Source organism: Rattus norvegicus, chromosome X (assembly GCF_036323735.1).
Source record: "Rattus norvegicus strain BN/NHsdMcwi chromosome X, GRCr8, whole genome shotgun sequence".
Lineage (NCBI taxonomy): Eukaryota > Metazoa > Chordata > Mammalia > Rodentia > Muridae > Rattus > Rattus norvegicus.
In genome coordinates, this window is record NC_086039.1 from 14447806 (window position 1) to 14471098 (window position 23293).

Below are 23293 nucleotides of genomic sequence, written 5' to 3' on the forward strand. Positions count from 1 at the left end.
AGGCAGCCTTTACATGGCCGGAAGTGTCTAGAAAAAGCCTGTGACAGGCTTCGTTCTGCCTTGGCATTGCCTGTTTTCCTTTCAGGAGCCTTTCCTTCCCCTAGGTGGGTGTTCCATTGATATGGACATTTAAGGGTTCTTTCAAAAGTCAGTTGGATGGTGTTTTGCTGGGGCAAACTCATGAAGGAATGTTTTCTTAAAGTGGACACAGGTGTGAAAGGCTAATGCAGACTCATGAAGGGACATTTTGCTGAAGCAGACACAGGAGAAGGGATGCTCTGCTAAGGCAAGCACATGAAAGGACATGTGATGAAAGGTTGTTTGCTAACATCAGGCATGTATTGGTCTGCCTTGCATTGAATAGTTGAGCTGCATTTGTTGGGACTCAGCAGACCGATTGGATGCATGTGCTAAGGCAAGAGCTATGCTGAGGCAAGGCACATGGAGGCCATGTGATGTTTGGAGGGCATAAATAGGTGTTGGACAGAGACAGACAGAGACAGAGCTTGGCCTGCTGGTACAGCTAGCTGTGCAAAGCTCGTAGGTCTTGCGTCTTAGCTGATCTTCTCTTCCCCAAGAGAGACACAACCGAGAACTTCTGGTACTCCTACTGGTCCTTCCTGCTCACTTGAGCCCAGGATGAGGCCTGGGTGTCTGTGCCAGGCCCTGCCATGGCTGCTGATTCCTGTTTGCTATCCAGACTCTACCAAACTGGACTGCTGATGTTTTCGTGAAGTGTTTGCAAATGTATAGCGCTGCCGCTGCCATCCTGTGAACTGAACTGCCGATTTCCAGACAATACAGACAGGAGTTGCTGCAAAGAGCCTTTCTAAATAGGTCCACTTCCTCATATCCTTTCTTTCCCACTTGCTTGAGTGATTGGTTTACCTGGGAGGTTAAAGTGTTTAAGAACCATCACTAAAAATAAAAATTGGATTAAAGTTATAGCCAATCCTAACACCCACATGTCTGTGAGAACATACATAATTGTTCTGCAATTCTATCCAGAATTCCACCTTTCAGCAGAGCCTTCGATTGCTCTTCACTTCGCTTGTACTGGATTGCAGCTGCACTCGCAAGGTGCTTGAGGACCTTGTTCCCTGCTGGACCATACAAAGAAAATAAGCTGTGCTAAAAGGTGAGCTCGTTCCCGTGCATGGGAAGAAAGTGTCTTCTGCTTTGAGTCACAGAATGGATCCCAGTGCTCAGGTCAGAGAGGCTTTGGGCTCCTGTACGCAGTCTCGTGTTATGGTTTGAGTGTAAAATGTCCCTCAGAAGCCAATGTGTTTACATACTTGATCCTTAGCTTACAGCTCTGCTTTGGGAAGTTGTAAAACTGCTGGGCAGTAGGGCCAAGCTAGAGGAATTTGGTCACTGAAGGATAGATCTTAGGGACTATAACTAAACCCAAGTTCTGGCCCAAGCTCTCTGTGTCCTTACCATGAATGAAATTCAGCCCTCAGTCCATACTCACACTGCCCGAGTCACAAGCTGCTTCTGAAGCCTTCTTCATCATGATAGAATGTACTCTTTCAAACCCTGAGCCAAATACAAGCCTTCCTCTAGTAAATGACTTTCTACCACTATTTTATCACAGCAACAAAGAATGTAATACACCTATTTCCTTCACCCTTAAGTTGGAGAGGATGATGCAAAAATCTAGCCGGGAGGTCACTGTGAGTATTAAATGAAGGGATCTTGAATAACTTCTCATCATACCAATGATAAAGTTGTTAATAAATGTATTCTTTCTCTAAATATTCATTAAGCATGCATTTACAATCAGGTATTGTCTAGATTCGAGAATATGGCAAAGGGAAATGGAGGGAAAAATGAACAAATCTTTAGCCTTATAGAGTTTACATCAAACAAGACAGAAGGAAAGGAAGCAAAGTCAGATAGCAAATTCTATGAAGAAGAGGAGAAGCTGGGAAATAGACAGTAAATTGAGAGACGTGCTGGCAATTTCTCCCTGATGTGTATCTATGACGAAAGACCAAAGTAAAGTGAGAAACCTTCTATTCTGTGAGGATGAAGTTAGATGCCTTCCATGCTGAGTGAAGAGCAAACATGATGGTCCTCAAGCACTAGTATGCTGGTGAATTATTGGCGCTTGAATAAGGAAATATTCCCCATGGGCTCATATACTGAGTCTCCTGTACTGTGGTGGTTTGAATGAGATGCCGGCCACACATCTTGGGCATATGAATATTTGGTGCCTAGTAGACAGCCTTGTTTGAAGGTGTGTGTGTGTGTGTGTGTGTGTGTGTGTGTGTGTGTGTGTACATGTGCTTGTTATGTAATGCGTTAAAATCTATTGCTCATTTTTTCTACTGCCTCAAAATTGGCTAATGGACTTTCCATTGAACCAATTATTGTACCCTTTTGGCACGTGTGCGTGCACACACACACACACACACACACACACACACACACACACACACCAAGGACTCACAGTGATGCTTAAAAATAGTTGTGAATGGGTTGAGGCTGGCACAACAGCTCCGTGAATAGAGACTCTCACAGCCCAAGGCTGGAGACTCTCAATTGATCCCCAGAATCCACACAAAGAAGCTCAAGGACAGAACTGACTTAATGAAGTTATCCTCTGACTTCCATATATGTTTCCTCTCATTATAAAAAATTAAACACATGGAAAGAGGGCTGGAAGTACAGAGGGAAAGAAGACCCTTGTTTACAGATAAATGCTAGCTAATGTATATGAACTGACAGGTTTACAAAAATCAGTATTTCGCAGTAAACAATAGGAAAAAGTGAATCTGGAAAGGATCACTAATAAGGAATACTAGGCAAAATATTACTGAGAATAAAAAATTTATGTAGACACATAGCATCACAGACATCCCGAAATTATGAATTAACTGTCAAGGGAGAAAGGTGTTTCTATTGTGGAGAGATCAAACATAGCATCATGACGAATAGAATCAACAACTATTATGTAGCTCCTGGCCTCAACACATGAGCCATGGTATGCATTCCCCTAACACACACACACACACACACACACACACACACACACACACACACACACTCACACTCATGCCATACACATGCACACAATAATTATTTTAATAAAAAAAAAACCTTTGAATTACTTCTCTGAAGGAATGTTTACCCTCTTTGGCTAACCACCAATACAAAAGTCTTTTTGTCCACATGGGCTATTTCTTAAGATCCTCAGTGGACACTACAGCACCTATGCAAAATTCTTACCCAGAGTGTGTAACCTGAATTCAGCCAACCATCCTAAGACTATGGCTACTTCTGAAAGGCAACTGGCTACACTGTCTTGAGTGTCATGTCATGAAAACCAGAAGAAGGGAGAGGAAATTGTTGTGAATTAAAAGAGACCAAACTGAGAACTATGTGCAACTCATGGTCCTTGGATTTTAATTCCTTTTTAAATCCATTAAGCATATATTTGGGACAGCTTGAAAATTTTAAATGTATGTTATGTATTCAACAATATAATTAGATGTGTTTTAAATGTCTGATGTCTTTGCAGTTTTGTAGGATAGTGCCCATACATCAATATATGCATTAGAGAGATGTCATGATATCTACAACTTACATATCATACAGTTTTATATGTATGTATGTACACACACACACACATATATATATAGATATAGATAGATAGATAGATAGATAGATAGATAGATAGATAGATAGATAGATAGATAGAGGGGGTAGATAAAAATGAGAGAAAGAAGGAGACAGAGACAGAAAGAGAATACAGCAAAAAGGTAGCAATTAATTATCTAGAGAAAATGTATAGACTGATTCATTGCACTATTCTTTTAATTTTTCTTCAAGCTTGAGGTTTTTTTCAAAGTAAAATATAAGGAAACAAGCAAACAAATCTTGCCCCTTCCTGCTAACACAAAGGATATGAAGTGTCATATTTAAAAGCTTTATATGATTAACAAGTTAATTTGAACTGTTTGCCTGAAAGCCAAGAGAGATCATGGAAAGATTTTTAGCCATAAAAGAAATGATATGATCAGAGATGCTTCGATATTTAAGAGCACTGGCTGCTCTTCCAGGGGACCTGGGTTCAATTTCTGGAAGGCATGTGGCAGATTATGACCATCTGTCACTCTAGTTCCAGGGGGTCTTGTGCTCTCACTTATAAGGCATACTGACATACATGTAGAAAAAACTCATAACACATATTTTATTTTATTTTTTAATTTAAAATGACATGTTCTGATTGAATAGAAAGGATAAGAGAGAAGAAAGATCAGCATATGACTCCATCTTTTGGTATTTTTCTTTGCTCAGATCCCAGATCCCTGTATCCAGAGCCATGTAGTCTCCCTTCTAGATGCCTTCCCTCTTGGTCTGAACCTTAGTTTTCTGATGCCCATTAAAAGTGACTGGGCTCAGCCCTCACTCCCATTTCCTTTCATCCTGGATGATTGGTTCTCCTTTCCTGTAGGCCTTTCCTAAATTGCCCTCTAGTTGATATCAGAGCAAACTTTCTACACTGTAAACATGACTGAAGCAGTTCTCTTAAAAAAACTTTTTTACTAGGGCCAGCAAGATGGCTAAGTGAGTAAAGGTACTGGCTATGTGAGCCTGGTAATTTAAATTTGATCCCTGGAACCACATAAAGGTAGAAGAAGAGAATTGATGTCACAATATTGTCCTCTGGCATCCACACATGTGCCATGGTATGAATTACACACACACACACACACACACACACACACACACACACACTCATACATTTCTATATACATGCATTCGCAGCATTTCAATTAAAATCAAGTTTTCTGTGCCTTCTTTGGAAAAGTGTTTACCCTCTTTGGGTTATCACCAATATAGAAGCCTTTTACTCACAGAAATATATCCAAGACCCTCATAGAGTTTAGTGTATAAATTGGTATAGGAAGAGATTGATTTTAATGACTAAAAATAAAATAGAAAAATACTGTAGTATGTACTAGGTAAAGTTTACTTGGAAATAAGCACTAGGATACTGAAACTGTTAATCTATTACTAAAACGACTATTTAGAGCTAATGGATAATGTATTAGTTTTTTTTACTGTTGTGACAAAATACCTGAAAAAAGCAATTTAACCAAGCAAGGTTGAAGTGGGTTTGAGTTCACAGCTCCATTGTGGAAGGGAAGGGGTGGTGCTCCCAACAACTGGATCCAGGGCAGCTGGTCCATTTGCATCCACAATCAGGAAGTAGAAGGAAATGAATGCTCAATTCACTTTGATGTTTTTCTTCATCCCAGCTCATATTCATAATGCACCTTCTCTCTTTGGTTAAACCTTCCCAGAAATGCCCTCATGAACCTGCCCAGATATTTTAGAATGCTCTCATGTTGTCCATGAAGATTTACCGGGTGACTGGGTAAAAGGATACACTGAACAAGGGGGTAGCTCAAATCTCAGGGGGTGCACAACACTGCCCAAGATCTCATTATATAAATTCAAAACAACAAACGATTGAAAACTTGAATTTCTTATTTCTAGAATTTTCCACTTTAGACTTTCAGTTACCATGGCAGGTAATGGAAACTGTGAGAAATGAAATAAGGCTTATATAAAAGAAAGGGAACTACTGTATACATCCTAGTCTTGTGTCTAATTTCCATCTTCTTCATGCATTTCTCAGAACAGAATCCTGTAGGCCTCTCCATGATTGCCCAAGGTAATATGATAGAGATACTTCAGAAGTGTCCCACACCTGCCTCTTCACTGTTTTGCCCCTGGACTGACTTCACTTATCCATCAAAACCTAACTAAAGCATTTTCTCTTTGAGAAGCATCTGAGTCCACAGAATCTGAGTTGTCCACACCTCCTCTGCTTTCCTAGAACTCGCCTAACTCTTTGATGTTGCACTTCAGTTTGTTTCTTTCTCCTTATTAGATTGTTTAGTCTTTGAATGTTTTTCAGAAATGTCATTTATGCGTAGCCTGCGATGGGGTTAAAGAAACCATAAATGAGGGAAAGGAGACAACATAAATTAGAATATCACTTAGGGTTTGTGGCAGAACTTTACCCCAATGAATAAGGATTACAAGGGACTAATTATTGGGCGAGCAGGCGGGACTTCTGGATTGGGAAGAGGAAGAGAGGAATGGTCCTTTTGGACAGCAGGGACAAGGGAGGCAGAACAAGGGAAGACAGAGGCTGTCGATTTGAGTGGCGAACTCGAAGATTAACATAGATTAGTTTACAAAATTAGGATGCTAGGTTGTACACCCAGAGATCGTGTTACCTGTTGATTCTAAACTAAGATTGTGTGATGTTTTCCTTTCTTCTGGGACTCAAATGTGTTCCAGAGAAAGATATGGTATGGAAGCAGGCACCGCAGCCAGCCACCTGAATTTGGAAGCCTGGGGCATATGTGGCAAGAGCCAGCCATGAGAATTTAGTGAAATAGGAGGAAAAGGGATTTCAGAGCTCTGAGTCACAGTCTACTGGGCTAAGAACAGGTTGGCCTGTCTGCTGGTGTGTAGCTGGAGATAATGTGGGATGCTTTTTTTTATATTCCATGCAAAAAGGGTTCTTCAACTAGAAATACTAGAAATCAACTCTACATGAAGAGAAATTTACTAGAAGAATGTATGTACCACACTATATAATTTACGAATAGGGTTCCTTAGAGAAAGAACTGTGGACAGACTGGGGACCTAAGCAGTAGAATGTTGTCAAGTGTTTCTTAATGGCACTGACATTGAATAAGTTCTGTCTAAGGTTATGACACATTGCCTAAAGTTATGACATATCGAAGTTGTATCTATTGTACAATTTTCATGTAACTTTTTTTATTGGATATTTTTTATTCACATTTCAAATGTTATTCCTTTTCCTAGTTTCCTGTCCATAAGCCCCCTATCCTCTCCCCCTCCCCTTCTTCTATAAGGGTGTTCCCTTCCCCATTAACCCCCCTTCCCACATCCCCCAACATTCCCTTACACTGGGAGTCCAACCTTGGCAGGACCAAGGTCTTCTCCTTTCATTGGTGCCCAACAATGCCATTCTCTGCTATACATGCAGCTGGAGCCCTGGGTCAGTCCACGTATAGTCTTTGGATACTGGTTTAGTCTCTGGGAGCTCTGGTTGGTTGGTATTGTTGTTTTTATGGAGTTTCAAACCACTTCAGCTCTTTCAAACCTTTCTCTACTTCCTCCAACAGGGATCCCAATTCTCAGTTCAATGGTTTGCTGCTAGTATTTGCCTCTGTATTCGACATGCCCTGGCTGTATCTCTCAGGAAACATCAATATGTGGTTCCTGTCAGCATGCATTTCTTAGCTTCATCAATCTTATCTACTTTTGATGGAGGTATACATATGGTCCACGGCAGGCTGTGAATGGCCATTCCTTCAGTCTCTGCTCTAAACTTTGGTTACATATCCCCTCCTATGAATATTTTTATTCCCCCTTTTAAGAAGGAGTGAAGCATCCGCATTTTGGTCATCCTTCTTCTTGAGCTTCATGTGGTCTGTGGATTGTATCTTGGGTAATTTGAGATTTTGGGCTAATAACCACTTATCACTGAGTGCATACCTTGGGTGTTTTTCTGTGATTGGGTTACCTCATTCAGGATGATATTTTGTAGTTCAGTCCATTTGCCTATGATTTTCATGAAGTCATTGTTTTTGATAGCTGAGTAGTACTCCATTGTGTAAATGTATACATTTTCTGTATTCATCCCTCTTTTGAAGGGCATCTGGGTTCTTTACAGCTTCTGGCTATTATAAATCAGGCTGCTATGAACATAGTAGAGCTTGTGTCTTTGTTGTATATTGTATCTTTTGGGTATATGCCCAGGAGAGATATAGCTGGGTCCTCAGGTAGTGCAATGTTCAATTTTCTGAAGAACCTCGAGACTGATTTCCAGAGTGGTTGTACCAGTCTGCAATCCCACCAAAAATGGAGGAAGTTTCCTCGTTCTCCACATCCTCGCCAGCATCTGTTGTCATCTGAGTTTTTGATCTTAGCCCTTCTGACTGGTGTGAGGTGGAATCTCAGGGTTGTTTTGATTTGCATTTCCCTGATGACTAAGGATGTTGAACATTTACTTAGGTGCTTCTCAGCCATTCGATATTCCTCAACTGAGAATTCTTTGTTTAGCTGTGTACCCCATTTTTAATAGTTATTTCACTCTCTGGAGTCTAACTTCTCGAGTTCTTTGTATATTTTGGATATTAGCCCTCTATCAGATGTAGGATTGGTAAAGATCTTTTCCCAATCTGTTGGTTGCTGTTTTGTCCTAATGACGGTGTCTTTTGCTTTACAAAAGTTTTGCAGTTTTATGAGAACCCATTTGTCGATTCTTGATCTTAGAGCATAAGCCATTGGTGTTTTGTTCAGGAAATTTTCTCCAGTGCCCATGTGTTCGAGATGCTTTTTCTTCTATTAGTTTTAGTGTGTTTGGTTTGATGTGGAGGTCCTTGATCCACTTGGATTTAAGCTTTGTACAGGGTCAAAAGCATGAATCTATTTGTATTCTTCTACATGCTGACCTCCAGTTGAACCAGCAACATTTGTTGAAAATACTATCTTTGTTCCATTGGATGGTTTTAGTTCCTTTGTCAAAGATCAAGTGACCATTTTGTGTTTGATTAAATGGTCAGTTTTGGAGAAGGCACCGTGAGGTGCTGAGAAGAAGATATATTCTTTTGTCTTAGCATGAAATGTTCTGTAAATATCTGTCAAGTCTATTTGGTTCATACCTTCTGTTAGTTTCTCTATGTCTCTGCTTAATTTATTTCCATGATTTGTCCATTGATGAGAGTCAGGTGTTGAAATCTCCTACTATTATTGTGTGAGGTGCAATGTGTGCTTTGAGCTTTAGTAAGATTTCTTTTATGAATGAAGGTGCCCTTGTATTTGCAGCATAGTTATTTAGGATTGAGTGTTCATCTTGGTGGATTTTTCCTTTGATGAATATGAAGTGTCCTTCCTTATCTTTTTTGATGACTTTTGGTTGAAAATAGATTTTATTTGGTATTGGAATGGCTACTCCAGCTTGCTTCTTCTGACCATTTGCTTGAAAAGTTGTTTTCCAGCCTTTTACTCTGAGGTAGTTGCTGACTTTGTCTCTGAGGTGTGTTTCTTGTAGGCAGCAAAAGGCTGGGTCATCATTACATATCCAGTTTGTTAATCTGTGTCTTTTTATTGGGGAATTGAGTCCATTGATGCTGAGAGATATTAAAGAATAGTGATTGTTGCTTCCTGTTATCTTTGTATTTGGAGGTGAGATTATGTTTGTGTGCTTGCCTTGTCTTTGTTTTGTTGCAAAACAATTAGTTTCTTGCTTTTTCTAGGGTGTAGCTTGCCTCCTTGTGTTGGACTTTACCATTTGTTATCCTTTGTAGGGCTGGTTTTGTAAAAAGGTATTGTGTAAATTTGGTTTTGTCGTGGAATATCTTGGTTTCCCCATCTATGTTAATTGAGAGTTTTGCTGGATACAGTAACCTGGGCTGGCATTTGTGTTCTCTTAGGATCTGTATGACATCTGTCCAGGATCTTCTGGCTTTCATAGTCTTTGGTGAGAAGTCTGGTGTAATTCTGATAGGTCTGCCTTTATATGTTACTTGACCTTTTTCCCTTAGTGCTTTTAAAATTCTTTCTTTGTTTTGTGTATTTGGTGTTTTGACTATTATATGATGGGAGGAATTTTTATGTGATGGGAAAAATTTCTTTTCTGGTTGAATCTATGTGGAGTTCTGTAAGATTCTTGTATGTTTATGGGCATCTCTTTCTTTAGGTTAGGGAAGTTTTCTTCCATAATTTTGTTGAAGATGTTACGGGCCCTTTAAGTTGGGAGTCTTCCCTTTCTTCTATACCTATTATCCTTAGGTTTGATCTTCTCATTATTTCCTAGATGTTTTTTGCTAAAAGCTTTTTGCATTTTACATTATCTTTGATGGTTGTGTCTATGTTTTCTATGATATCATCTGCCCCTGAGATTCTGTCTTCTATCTCTTGTGTTCTGTTGGTGATGCTTGCATCTATGTCTTATCTCTTCTGTAGGTTTTCTATCTCCAGGCTTGTCTCCCTTTGTGCTTTCCTTATTGTTTCTATTTCCATTTTTAAATCCTGGATAGTTTTGTCCACTTCCTTCACCCATTTGGTTGTGTTTTCCTGTAATTCTTTAAGAGATTCTTTAAGGGATTTTTATGTTTCCTCTTTAAGGGCTTCTTCTATTTGTTTACTTTGTGTTGTCCTGTATTTCTTTAAGGGAGTTATTTATGTCCTTCTAAAAGTCCTCCATCATCATCATAAAATGTGATTTTAAATCCAAATCTTGCTTTTCCGGTGTGTTTGGACATCCAGTATTTGCTTTTGTGGGAGAACTGGGCTCTGATGATTCCAAGTAGTCTTGGTTTCTACTGCTTAGGTTCCTGTGCTTGCCTCTAACCATCAGGTTGTTTCTGGTGTTAGCTTGTCTTGCTACCATTTAAAGTGGTTTGGCCCTCCTGTAGGCCTGTACGTCAGCACTCCTGTAGACTTGTTTTCTTTTAGCTGGATCTGGGAACAGAGAGTTCTGCTCTCAAGTGTGTAGGCGCTCCTGGAGACTAGCTTTCAACTTTCAGCACAGGCAGAAACTCAAAGTGTCCTTCTGCTCATTGTTCCTAGGTCCCTGTGCCCAGAGGGCACAGATGGCACTAAGCAAGTTCCTCTTGGGTCAGAAGTGTGGGCAGAATGTAGTTGTCTTTTCAGAGTTTTCCAGAGTGTCCACACTTCTGAGGGTCTAGCTCTCTCCTCCACAGAATTTGGGTGCAGGGAGCTTTGATACTGGTTCAGCTCTGTTCTGGGCACAGGCAGAAACCGGAAGTGTCCTGTCCCAGAGGACCTCTGCCTTTATGTGTTCTGAGTCCACCAGACAGGTCACTTGGAGCAGAAAGGTTGGTCTTACCTCTGCTCTCAGGTGTGTAGGAGCTCCTGGCAACTGTCTTTCAGTTTTCTGGTGCAGGCAGAAACCTGAAGAGTCTTGCCCCTGACTGTTCCTAGTTCTCTGTGCCCAGAGGACAAAAATGGCACTAGGTGATTTCCTCTTGGGTCAGGGATGTGTGCAGAGAGTAGTCTCCTCTGATTTCTCAGGAGTGTCCACACTCCTGACAGTACAACTCTCTCTTCATGTAGCTTTCAAAGGAGAATACACATATAGGTATAATGGAGATATAACCTGCATTCTGGAAGAGAAAAAGCAGCTTCTCTGCTCTTCATTCTTCAGTGACCATCATCAGTATGATCATTTTCTGTGACTGCAAGGAAACGCTCTCAGTGTCAAAGTTTCAGAATGCTACTTGTTTATTTGGAGTCTGTGCTGTGCCTTGCCCAAAAGATATTTGAGAGCTTCAAATATCTTATGCTTATGGATAAAAGCTGGTCTTCTACATTTAAACACTCACTAAATACACTTTCCTTGCTGACCTGGAGACGCGTGTTTCTGATGTGAGAAGACACGTCACTCTCAGTGATCTGGCTAACATCCTGGGGTACTTAACTGTCTCATCTTTTTTGCCTGCCAGCAGTCCAGCTCAAACAAAATCACAAAAGGCCTTACTCCCCCCTTCTCTCCTGCAAGCTGTCCCCTCATGGCCTCTCCAGGGCCAGTGCCCCTCTTCCAGGTTCAAAAGGCTGGTGTAAAAAGAGAGGAGAGAACGTGTCTAGAGAAGGGACACCTTTCTTATCAGTCATAGGTAGAGCCAAGTCCCATCTGAGAAGCCCCAGGTGGGTTGAAAAAGACAAATCCCCCCTTCTTTGCTTTCTTACCTTTAATGGACTATGGCCTTTTTATGCTTTATCTTACAGTCAGTCCATTGTAAACTCTGTCTGCCCAAAGGCTTCAGACCAAGGTTCACAGCCAAAGGCATTGCTGCCATCCCAAACCCTTGGAACAAACTGCTTCTTGTATAACAAAACAAATGAGATGCTGACAGGACTCCCAACACCTTTGGCAACAATGATAACCTATTTCTTTCACCCTGAGGAGTTCAACTTTTAAAAGCATAGAAAGGCCCAATCGAGAGCTCCACTCGTATTCCCACAAGGGAGCACTGTAGCCACCTTAAACATACCCATGGAACCAAGATCTCTCTATGTTATTTCACAACAGAGCCTGTTTGCTCTGAAACCTCCTTGTCCTGAGGCTTCTAGACTCTTTTAGCCTACAACTGTAGCAACTCAGGCTCAACTGGGGATGTTTGAACCAGAGCCTCCTGTGGTGTAGCCCATACTGATAGTCAGCCTTTATGCATCTGGAATGTGCTTTCACCTCCTGGAGCTCTAGAGGCCACACATCTGAAGCCCATAAATATTTGAAGATCCCACCTCCATTCTCCTGCAGCTGGAATTCTGGCCCAAAGCAGACCCAGATGATTTTGGCATAAGGCTGTTTGCTCATTGTTCAAAAATATGATGTGGACCTAACAGCTAAGATACTAAGATATCAGTGTGGCTCAGTCCCACAACCCCATCTGGATTCTCCTTGCCCTCCCCTTTGCTCTCTTGCTGACCTCCAACCCCAATGACCACTCAGATGAGGTCATAGTACTTGAACATGCCTTCATTTCCTCCCAATTAATATATTGCCTGGTTTCCTGATACATGGAGCTGTCCTTCCACTAGGCAAGCAAAAGCTTCTCAGACACCAAATTCTAATTCTGGGCACAGTCCATGAATATCCTCATGCTAAAGAGTATCACTACTTAAAGTATCCTTTAAGATGTCTTTGGTGATACAGTGATCATCGTCGTCATCGTTGTCGTCGTCGTCATCATCATCATCATCATCATCATCATCGTCATCATCAATAAATGTCTGTAAAGTATATTTAAGTTACTCTTATCTGCTTCTAAGTCACTTGTACATCTATTAGCTCATTTTGCCCTTATGGCAATGATAGAACATGTGTAAATCATGTGATTAACCCATTTTGCAGAAAGAACTGGTTGTTCAATAGAGTAAATTATTTGCTCAAGGCCACATGGGTATCTGAACTGACCTCATACTTTATAACTCTCCTACCTTCCAACCCCAGGCCAACAGTTAATACAGTATCACAACAAAGTGAACAGGCTTTGGCCATAGAAAGATTTGGGTTCTAATCCTGAGACTAAAGTTTCACTAGGTGGGTTTTGTTGCTGTTTACTTTTATACGTTTTTCTTTAATCTCTTAGGTTATGATTCCATTTGGTCAACAAGCCTGAGTATATCAGGAAGAAATTGTTAAAATGTGACCCAGTTTAAGACAGCTACTGCACATCCTTGGCTGCCATCTTCCTTGATCAACCATCTTTGACCCCACACTGTTGAACTTAATGTCTGGTTCTTGTGTAACTAGACCTTCTGTGCTCCTGATTCAAGAATATCTCAATAACACAGAGAAGAAATCAAAGCCCTTCTTCAGATAATGCTGGGTTGAATTGCTTCTGGCCGGGGAACACACATTCCTCAATCTTTTCCAGCAACTTGTACATCCCATGTGCTTACAGGATGTAAAAGTTTAGTATTGCCCATATGATACCCAGTAAGTTTTCCTGTCTTTCCTTTTTCATGAATTGAACTTGATTCACAGCCATTAAAATTCATTTGGCAAAATGTCTCCCCTGGCAGGACTTAGCAGCTCTACCATTAGTGGATGGGCTGACCTTCCATTAGGGGCAGCAAAGTGGAAGAACCAGCAGCTCACAGGTGGTAGCTCCTTTGTGCAGACCCGCGCTTTTGAAGCCTGTTTTACAGACACCCATAGCCTTGTTCATATTCAGAAGAAGATTAACACAACAATGGATGACTTACTAAGGAACCAGCATCCACACTGTGTCTCTTGTTCTATACCAAAGGGTAAACAACCACTTTGCTTGTGACGCTGTGTTTCATTTTGGTGACTCCATAGAATTGAAAACCTTTTGCTCTGATGGCTGAGAATCAGCTGTAGAATGGGAAAAGTGCTTAGAGTCACTGGGGAATGAGGATAATCGCCAAAACACATTTACCGCTCACATTCAGATGAAGATTAAGTGATTCCTTTAATACGCATCAACTCGATTAAACTTCATAGGAGCAAAAGCCTTTTGAAATAAATTAGCCAGATACTTTCTGGAAACAAGAAGCATTTGAGGCTAAATTCTCCTATGCCATTACTTGCCCTCTTGTCATTCCAAGGAATGAACCTGATAGAGAACAGGAGGGGCCAACTGACTTGTGTACAGAGCACACCCTAGCCTGTGTTCTGAGCAAGGTGTGAAGCACTGTGACTGTAGCACGTTGCTTAACAGCTCTGAAATTATTGTCATCAATGTGTGCAAAAAAGGAGAATTTGACAAGTAGAAAATTGTAAACTGGGGTTTCAATCCTGATTACAAACACTTTGATCAGACCTTTTGAGGCATTATGGAGATATACAATACTTTTGGACGTCATTCATAAGTCATTTGAGTTTGGAAATCCGATTTGGTTCATAGCCAGCTTCTCCTGCCTTCTCAGTATGAAAGCTCAGGGAAGTTATTGGACTTTGTGCGTCTTGGTTTCCTCGTATGTAAAACTGAAACAAGAACACAGAAAGTGATGCTTGAGAAGCCACAAGCTGTCAAAAATTTTTGGGACTGCAGGGTAATGCTGGCACGTGCCTTTAATCTCAGCAGAAGCAAGTGGATCTCTGTGCATTTGAGGCCAGCCTGGTCCACAGAGGGAGTTCCAAGACAGCCAAGGGTACACAAGAGAACCCCAGACTTGAAAAACCAAACCAAACCAAACAAAATCATGGGACTAGAAGTCAAGATTGTGTACACAGGAAACAGTTGCCAAAGGAAATATTTGAGAGTGTGGAAGTACTCAAGGCAAATATCCCAGGAAATAAAGGTAGAGGCATGATGTAGTGTGGTAGCAAAGAGAGAGAAACCTGCAAAGTGTTTATGAATGGCTATTTTGGCGAACAACTGAGACTCAATCACAGTAGGTGCCTTCAAGAGATGGTGGAGAACTCAGGATGATCACACTGGCGGGAGAGGAAGCTAGGGTTCTCCCTCTAGCTCTTCCCATTGCTGACCCAGTGTGCTCCTAGTATGAATGCTTGACCCTTAGGAGCCTGGGTGGTCCACCGAAGTGAATCCTTGGGGTGAAGAGACTTGTACAGAAAAGGATGACATTGGCAGAAGCTGCAGTGGTGAGTGCTGTGGAGAAGTGGCAACAATCTGTTACGACTTGGAGGGTTTTATTGATGCGTGTACTCTGGCCACTGCCAATTTAAGAGAACCATTAAGGACCTCACGGGCTCAGGATCATTTGTGTCCATATGGCTCCTTACAGGCAGCTTCCACATTTGACTGTAGCTTCATTTGTGGACCCAGTTTTTTTTTTTTATTATAGAAATCATTTCTAAGCCCTAAACCATGGTTGACCCTGGTGTGTGTGTGTGTGTGTGTGTGTGTGTGTGTGTGTGTTTGTGTGTGTGTTGCACATGTGTAAGCATACTTGTACATGTGTTTGTTAAGAGGGGATGGATACACCCCTACAGCAGCAGTTGTGATGACAGATAAAAGCACATTCAGTGTCACCACCACCCTCAACTATGGGCTTCTCTTGACTCTTAGGTAAAGGTCCTTTGGCATTGTGCTTTAAAGACATCCTTCCCAACCATTCCCTGTTTTCCATTTTTTTATTGGATATATTTCTTTATTTACATTTCAAATGTTATTACCTTTCCCAGTTTCCTGTCCATAAGCCCCCTATCCCCACCCCTCCCCCATAAGGCTCTTTCCCCCATCTACCTCCCCTTACCACCCCCATGACATTTGCCTGCACTGGGGGTCCAACCTTGGCAGGACCAAGGGCTTCCCCTTCCACTGGTGCCCCAACAAGGCTCTTCTCCCTACCTATGCAGTTGGAGCCCTGGTGGTTTAGTCCCTGGGAGCATATGATGTACCTACAGCCTATGCAAGCCTCTTCCTCAAATCCTTCCTCTGTGACAAACAACACAGTTGGTGTATTCTGATGGCTTCAAGAGGAGGTCAAGGAATAACTGTCTCCAAAGTACAGTGATAAATCTGGGACAGACAGACCTCAGTGTTCTCATGCACTCATGTATGACATCTAACACTAGGGACTGGAGCCAAGGACAAAAGAGAAGAAGAGAAAAGAATGTAGACCTAGGGACAAGGAATCATTTTCCATGCTGCAGCATGTTTGGGTATGGCATTCATTTGGATTAGTACTCTGATTTTCCAAGTCTCTAGAGTAAGCCTTGGCCTGTAGACAGTGCTTTTGGTACACAAACAGTCCCTGAATGCAACCACTTTATTCTGGAGGGAGTTGTAAATTGGTGTATGAGAATAGGATCTCCTATGAAGTTTCTCCTCCTCTGGACAAAAGAACACAGCACTGGGTTGGTGGATGCTAGTTGCAGGTAAAGTGGCAATTCATAAGAATAAACAAGACATGAACTACTACTACCCCAACTGCTATCCAGGGTCTATCTATTCATTTACTTATTGTGGGGGAATGTGCTATGTGGTGGCTGCAGAGTGACATAACTTTTGTTTTTATCCATTTATTTATTCAGTTTACAGCCTGATAGCAGCCCTCCCTCCTCCCAGTCCCCCCCCCCACACATAGCCTTTTCACTTCTCCTTCTCCTCTATTCTAATCGTGGTTATGAAAACTTTTCAGAATAAAAGATTTTCAAAAATTTCCTTGAGAGAGTTATAGGATTGCTGAGAAAAAAATCACATACTATTACCAATATCACCATTAATCTGGTGTATTATTAGATTAGTAAAATCTAATCACTGTGGGAAATCCTTCAAGAATACTAGCCAAGAATCACTTCTGTGGTTTTTTAATAAAATCAATCCAATTATGACCAATCAAAGTCATGTTGGCGAGAGAATTGGAGTAAGAGTAATGTAGAAGGATGCCAGGTGTTGGAGCTCTAATTTTTAGGAGGCGAATGGTCTCCAAGAACCATATAGATAAGAGCAGTAGATAGAAATGAGGGTCAAAGCAGGCGAAAGTCACTGTTTTATCCATAAACCCAGTCAACGTTTATTAAATACTTACTATGTGTCAGAAATAATGTTACAAAGCATTCACGGTGCACTTTTTGGTGGCAATTTTAATACTTACTTTATTTTATTAAAAAAAAAACCCTCTACTGCTCCCATTCAACAAGGCTTAAGCAATCATCTTAACCTCTCACCTCCATGGGTAGGGGCATAGAATCTCTTTTAAGCTAACTAAAGACTTATAATCTTGAGACCAAAACAACTGGTTAGATTTGAGTACATGAAGCAAGCCAGGTAAATCAGGACCTGGAGTTGTTTAGCTTCAGAATAAGAGGGTTTTTTTTTTCTCTTCTTGGCAGGAGTTCTGAGATGATTAAAGCTTGATGTTCCTGATAAACCACATACAAAGTCAGGGAACACAGGAAATCTGAGACTCAACCTCACTTGACAGATCTTGGAGATAAAGCTAGGCAACTGAGTGGAGTCAAACTTCAATGGAAGGTAGAATTGCCTACGACACAAACCAGTGTGCCAGTTTTGATTTATGCTATATTCTTAAAAACAAAACAAAAAATACAAACACTTTTAACTGACAAAAAGGGAAATAATCACAATAGTATAGAGCATCCCTCGCCCTATGATAGAGAGGGAATTATAATAACAGTTCACTGTTCTGGGAAAAAGGAATAAAAGCTGCTTCCGTATCCTATCAGGAGAGCTTGGGGGTTCTAAGGGCGTGACAACGAGCTGGGTATTAGTAGATAATTGGGAAGTGATTGAGCAGGAGAGAAAAGAGGTTCCGATAAACTTTCTTGAGCTGGTTCTGGAAGACTCTGTGTGGGTTTGATGATTAAAGGATAGGGATCTTAACTGAGAATAGAAATCCTTTTCTTTATCTAAAAGTTCAGACTTCCTGAAGAAATGACTGGGCCTGGATTTTCTCCGGGAGTTACGAAAACCTTGTTGACCTAGGTCAGTTTACTCAAAAGTGGAGCAAGCCCTTTCCCCTTGCTTTATACATGGTTGTCCTCATCTGCCAGAGTTCCAGCACTGAGCAGTAGTTGAGCCAGGTAGTCCAGGGACTTAAGATGCAGGGACAAGTTGAACAGGTCTTCTTAGGAACCCATTGCATTATTTTCTTGCTCTATTGATAATTCCAATGAAACCTGTTCCAAGAAGGCATCTATTTAGCCTTTAACTCCGCACAGTGGTTTCTCTCATATTTACTTCCTATGGGGAAAGCTTTCATAAACCAGGGTTTGCTTCTATTCTTTTATATATGTGCATTTCTTGCAGGCTGTGGAAGTGCCATTTTCTTTCTGCATTCGTCTTATCGAGGGGCATGCATCCAATGGCTCAGGGTTTGAGAATTTTGCACAGGTCTCTATTCGATAAATAAAGCCTAGGACACTTTCCATATGAGTCTATTTCCCAATTACAGAAATAGTTCACAGAAGACTTTGCTAGGCAATTGTGCTTGAAAAGCACAGCGACCTGGTTCACTTTGAAGAACCCCAGGTTCATGAAACCATGGTGTCAGAGTATAGAGAAGTCTTTAAGAGATCATCTAGTCTCACGCTCCAGGAAATATGAGAGACCAAGGCTCAGGCTGGGAAATGGATCTGCTAGGTCAATTATGGAGAATGAGGAAGAAAAACATAGGCCCAGGGCTTTCAGGTGTTTGAAGCATCTCCAGATTCATGAAACTCGGGCCAAAATATTTGTCAGCAAATTTTAACTATGATGATGCCCAAGGGGCACCTATTCCACAGTTTGTTTTGATGGGCTTAAGTGAATACAGTGCACTACTTTCATTAATCCGTCCCAGAATCTGCATCTCTCTCCTAAACCCTTTTTTATTTTCCAGTGTGACAATCTCTAATAGAGGACCAAAGTTAGTAGTTAGATGCTGATGGTGATTACACAAGAATGACATCCATCATCTCCACCAGTACATTATATTAATAAAAGCTAAGAATTTCCCAGATTAGTGGTGTGTGTGTGTGTGTGTGTGTGTGTGTGTGTGTGTGTGTGCGTGCGCGTGCACATGCATGCACGTGATGTGGGTACTTGACAGCACAGTAGCATGAGCATGTAGGTGAGTATACTATTCAACTTTTAGTCTCTAAAAGAAGCAAGATCTTATGCAGGTAAATAGAATCTTCCATGAAGGCATTCCCCATAAGACAAGAACGGAAGTCCATTCAAGAACAGGCCTAAGCCTGTCAGATAAAAGGGTTGTTTCTGGTTACAACAAAATGGATGAAAAATAATCATGAAGCCTGGACACTCTTGCCTCTGTATGATGTGTTTCTCCTAACTGAAATGCCATAAAGTTGTAGTACTGGAGTCTATAATGCTCTAAGGTCCAGAAACCAGCTACGGGACTATAGTCCAACTGATTTTCACACACTTGAGTTTGCAAGATCAATGATAGAACATTTCTATTTCATCTTCTCAGTAGAGTTGAATTACTACAAATAGGTCATATAGAGTATGTTGTCCAACATAAAGTAGCACTATTGCAGAATTTTATGGGAGGACAAACATCACAAATGTTGATTGGTGGTGGTGGTGGGGTTTATGAGCCTGTCTTAGTAGGACCATATTATTCTTGCCATGCTTTCAGGACTAAATATAAGAAATTTAATGTGTAAATAATGCAGCCTAAGTTGCTAGAGTAGTTATTTTACATCTACCTTGGGTTCCCAGACTTAGTATGTATGTGAGGTCCTGTTACTTTTCATGACTAAAATGTAGCTCAGAAAACACAAGAGTTCAAAATTAGAGTTTGAATACCAGAGCACTGTTATTAATTAACCAGATGACCTTGGACTAGTCCACTAATCCTAGCAGTTCTTAACAGAATTATTCAGACCATTCTAGGACATCGCAATCACTGAGGTGTGTCTCGAGTAAATAGTTAATGATAGTCAAGGACTGAAGTTAGGAAGCATTTTGAAAGATAGACATTGTAAGGGGAGGAGGCATGGAGAGGAGAGGAGGCAGGTGGACAGGAACACCTGGGAGACATGTTTGGGAATGTCAAAACAAACCTCTTTGATTTCTACAGCTAATGTGTGTTAATGAGTATAATAAAAATATATAAATTATAAAATTTAACTTTATGCTAAATAGGTGATTCTTATTTTTGTCTTGTATTATGATATGTTTTCCTAAGGAAGAAAGAACATGTTAGGAAAGCCATAGACAGAACAATGAGGACTGAGAACAAACCGTTCATTGTCTCTTAAACAGAAACGAGAGTCTGTGCAGTGAGCTTAAACCATATGCTATATAAGGCCATTTGGTATAAGCAATAGTATGTGAAATGCCCCCTTTCTATATTAAAACCATGAAAGTGATGCTTTCTGGAAGAAAAAGTAAAATTGGCATGAATTTTCACTATAATATACTAAGTTCCATTGGATACTGTCTTAAATCAGTATTTCTCAACCTATTGGTTACAAACTCTCAGGGGATTAAATGGCCCTTTCATAGGACCACTCGGAAAACCCAGATATTTACATTAGGATTCAAAACAGTCACACAATTACAGTTTTTAAGTAGCAACAAAAATATGGCTGGGGGTCACCACAACATGAGGAACCATTAAAGGGTTGCAACATTAGGAAGGTTGACAATCACTGTTCTAGATCCAAGTATCCAAGTTCCCAGGATTAGATGTTCTTTCATCAGGCCATGAGCTGGAAAATATTGTGAAACTCTTAAACTGTACTCAGCCAAAGAAGACAGTAAGTGCCCTATCAACATTAGTTATGATGATGGTGGATTTTTACAGTGCCCATGAGTTGTGATAGCATAAATGTTCCTACTTCCCTTTAACGTTCATACACTATTCCATTTTTAATAACAGCACTGTGAGGGAAGGCAAGAAAAAGGAGTTTTATATTGTGCAGAGTGAAAATGGCTTTAGGTGCATTTCTGTCTATGATGCACAGTTACTTCAAAATTAAAAGGCAGGCAAGGTGATAAAATAAGTGAAATTGTAAAATGCTCTTCAGGTTCATAATGAGATGTAAATACTCTATAAATTCAGCCTTTCATTATTGTAAACAATAAAATCGGGTTGATTTGTGTCTTCCTTCAATTTGTTTGCTTACTGTCTTATTAAGTGCACCTGCAGAATGGAAGTCCCGAAATTTTCAAGTTTCATTTCCTCCCCAAATAAGTCTATTAAGAAAATTGCAATTGAATACTTGACCCCAGGGACACAGATATGCGCCAGTTATAATCGTAGTCCAAGGTAATCGCTGGCGGACTTTGTTTTCTAAAGGTGTCTGCAACAGTATGTTCTTACGAGCTTATCAATACTACAGCCTTTTCTCAGTGTTGAGGAATAATCTCTGGCCTTTACTACTGAAACTGGTCAAAACTGTGGCTTCACTGTAGCTGCTACAATGTGACAAAGTCAGTAAAACTGATACCCCAGTACTAGTGCTGGAGGCCTGGAGTGCTATGTTGTAAGGAAAGAAGTCCAGTCTCCTGGCCAAGAGGGATACTTAGTGAAGCCCTGAAAGCATATAATAAAAAGGACTGTAGGGAATAATGTGTGAACCAATATGTGTTCAGAGCCTCATGAGAGGTACCAACCATAACCCCTTCTAGATAATAGTACAGCACAATGAAATCACACAGAAGCCCAGGAGACCCCAACAGCCAAAAAGTACAAAAAACAGAGGCATTCCAATACACGATTTCAAGACATACTTGAGAGCCATAGTAACTCAGACAGCCTGATCCTGGTACAACAATAAACACACAGACGAACAGGATCTAATAGATCTCACAGAAACAAACTCTTATGGCTACAGTCATCTGAGTTTTGACAATGATGCCAAAAACATACACTAAAGAGAGGGGTAACCTTCTTAATACATGGTGCTGGGAAAATTGCATATCCATATGCAAAAAGTTGCCACTTGAGGCCATCCCTCACTCTCTTAAGAAACAACTCCAAAGAGAACAATGGCCTAAATGTGAGATCTAAAACTAGGAAATTCCTAGAAGGAAACAGAAAGCAAACATGTCAGGACCCCAACATGCACATTGATGTTTCGATATGACCTCAAGGCACAGGATGACAAATGAAGTTCCATCCAAAACTTCTGCATGGAAGAGAAAGCAATCAGTGACTGAAGAGACATCTTACCTAACACAAGGAAGGTTTTACCATCACTTCATCTGAGAGAGTTGATGCCCATCATATATAACAATCAATCAATCAAACAAAACCATAACAAAAAGCAACCAATTAATGAATGGGTAAATGATATGAATAGACAATGGTCAAAGGAAGAAACAAAAAATGGCCAACATCCATGTAAAAAGATGCTTAGGGGTTGGGGAGGAGTAGATAGACCAGTTGGTAATGTGCCTGCTGCACAAGCATGAGGACCTGCATTCAGAATCCGAACACCTACATAAAACTGACACAGCAGCACACATCTCTAACCACAGTACTGAGGAGGCAGAGGCAGAGGCAGAGGCAGAGGCAGAGGCAGAGGCAGAGGCAGAGGCAGAGGCAGAGGCAGAGGCAGAGGCAGAGGCAGAGGCAGAGGCAGAGGCAGAGGCAGAGGCAGAGGCAGAGGCAGAGGCAGAGGCAGAGGCAGAGGCAGAGGCAGAGGCAGGCATATCCCTAGAGCTCTTTGGCCAGCCAACCTTGATGAATTGATGGGCGCCAGGTTAATCAAGAGATGCAATGTCAAAAGTAATGTGGAGAACTCAGTCAAGAAACAAACCCCACACTGAACTTCGGCTTCCACAAACATCCACACACACTCATACAAATACACATACATCGTGTGCGTACACACACACACACACACACACACACACACACACACACACACACACTGGTCAATATCTTTGACTATTAGTAAAATGGGAAACCAGACTTCAGTGATTTGTATCTCACTCCAGTTAAAATGCTGTTACACAAAATGAATAATAACAATGCTGGCAAGGATGCAGAGAAGAAAGGATTCCTATACTGTTAGAGAGGATGTAAATTAGTGCAGACATTCTGGAGAGCATTGTGGAAGCTCATAAAAACCAAAAATAGATCTTCTTCATGATCCAGCTATTCCACCAAAGGAAATGAAATCAGTATGCCAATGAAATATTATCACACTATTTACTGCAGAACTAATCACAATATCTAACGTACGCAGTCAATTCAGCTTGTTGATGGATGAGTGGTAAGAAGGAATATTATTCAGCCATCAGGAAGAACAAGGTTATGTTATTAGAAGGAAAATGGTGGTACTGGA

At 40.9% G+C, this 23293-nt stretch overlaps 1 long non-coding RNA gene across 1 annotated transcript; it reads left to right on the plus strand.

Moving 5' to 3' along the window:
- The first annotated feature begins 1025 nt into the window (after window positions 1-1025).
- On the plus strand, window positions 1026-21111 carry LOC134484143 (uncharacterized). The gene is made up of 2 exons (XR_010061550.1): window positions 1026-1138; window positions 13179-21111. It is a non-coding gene; the product is annotated as an uncharacterized LOC134484143 (long non-coding RNA).
- Window positions 21112-23293: the final 2182 nt, after the last annotated feature.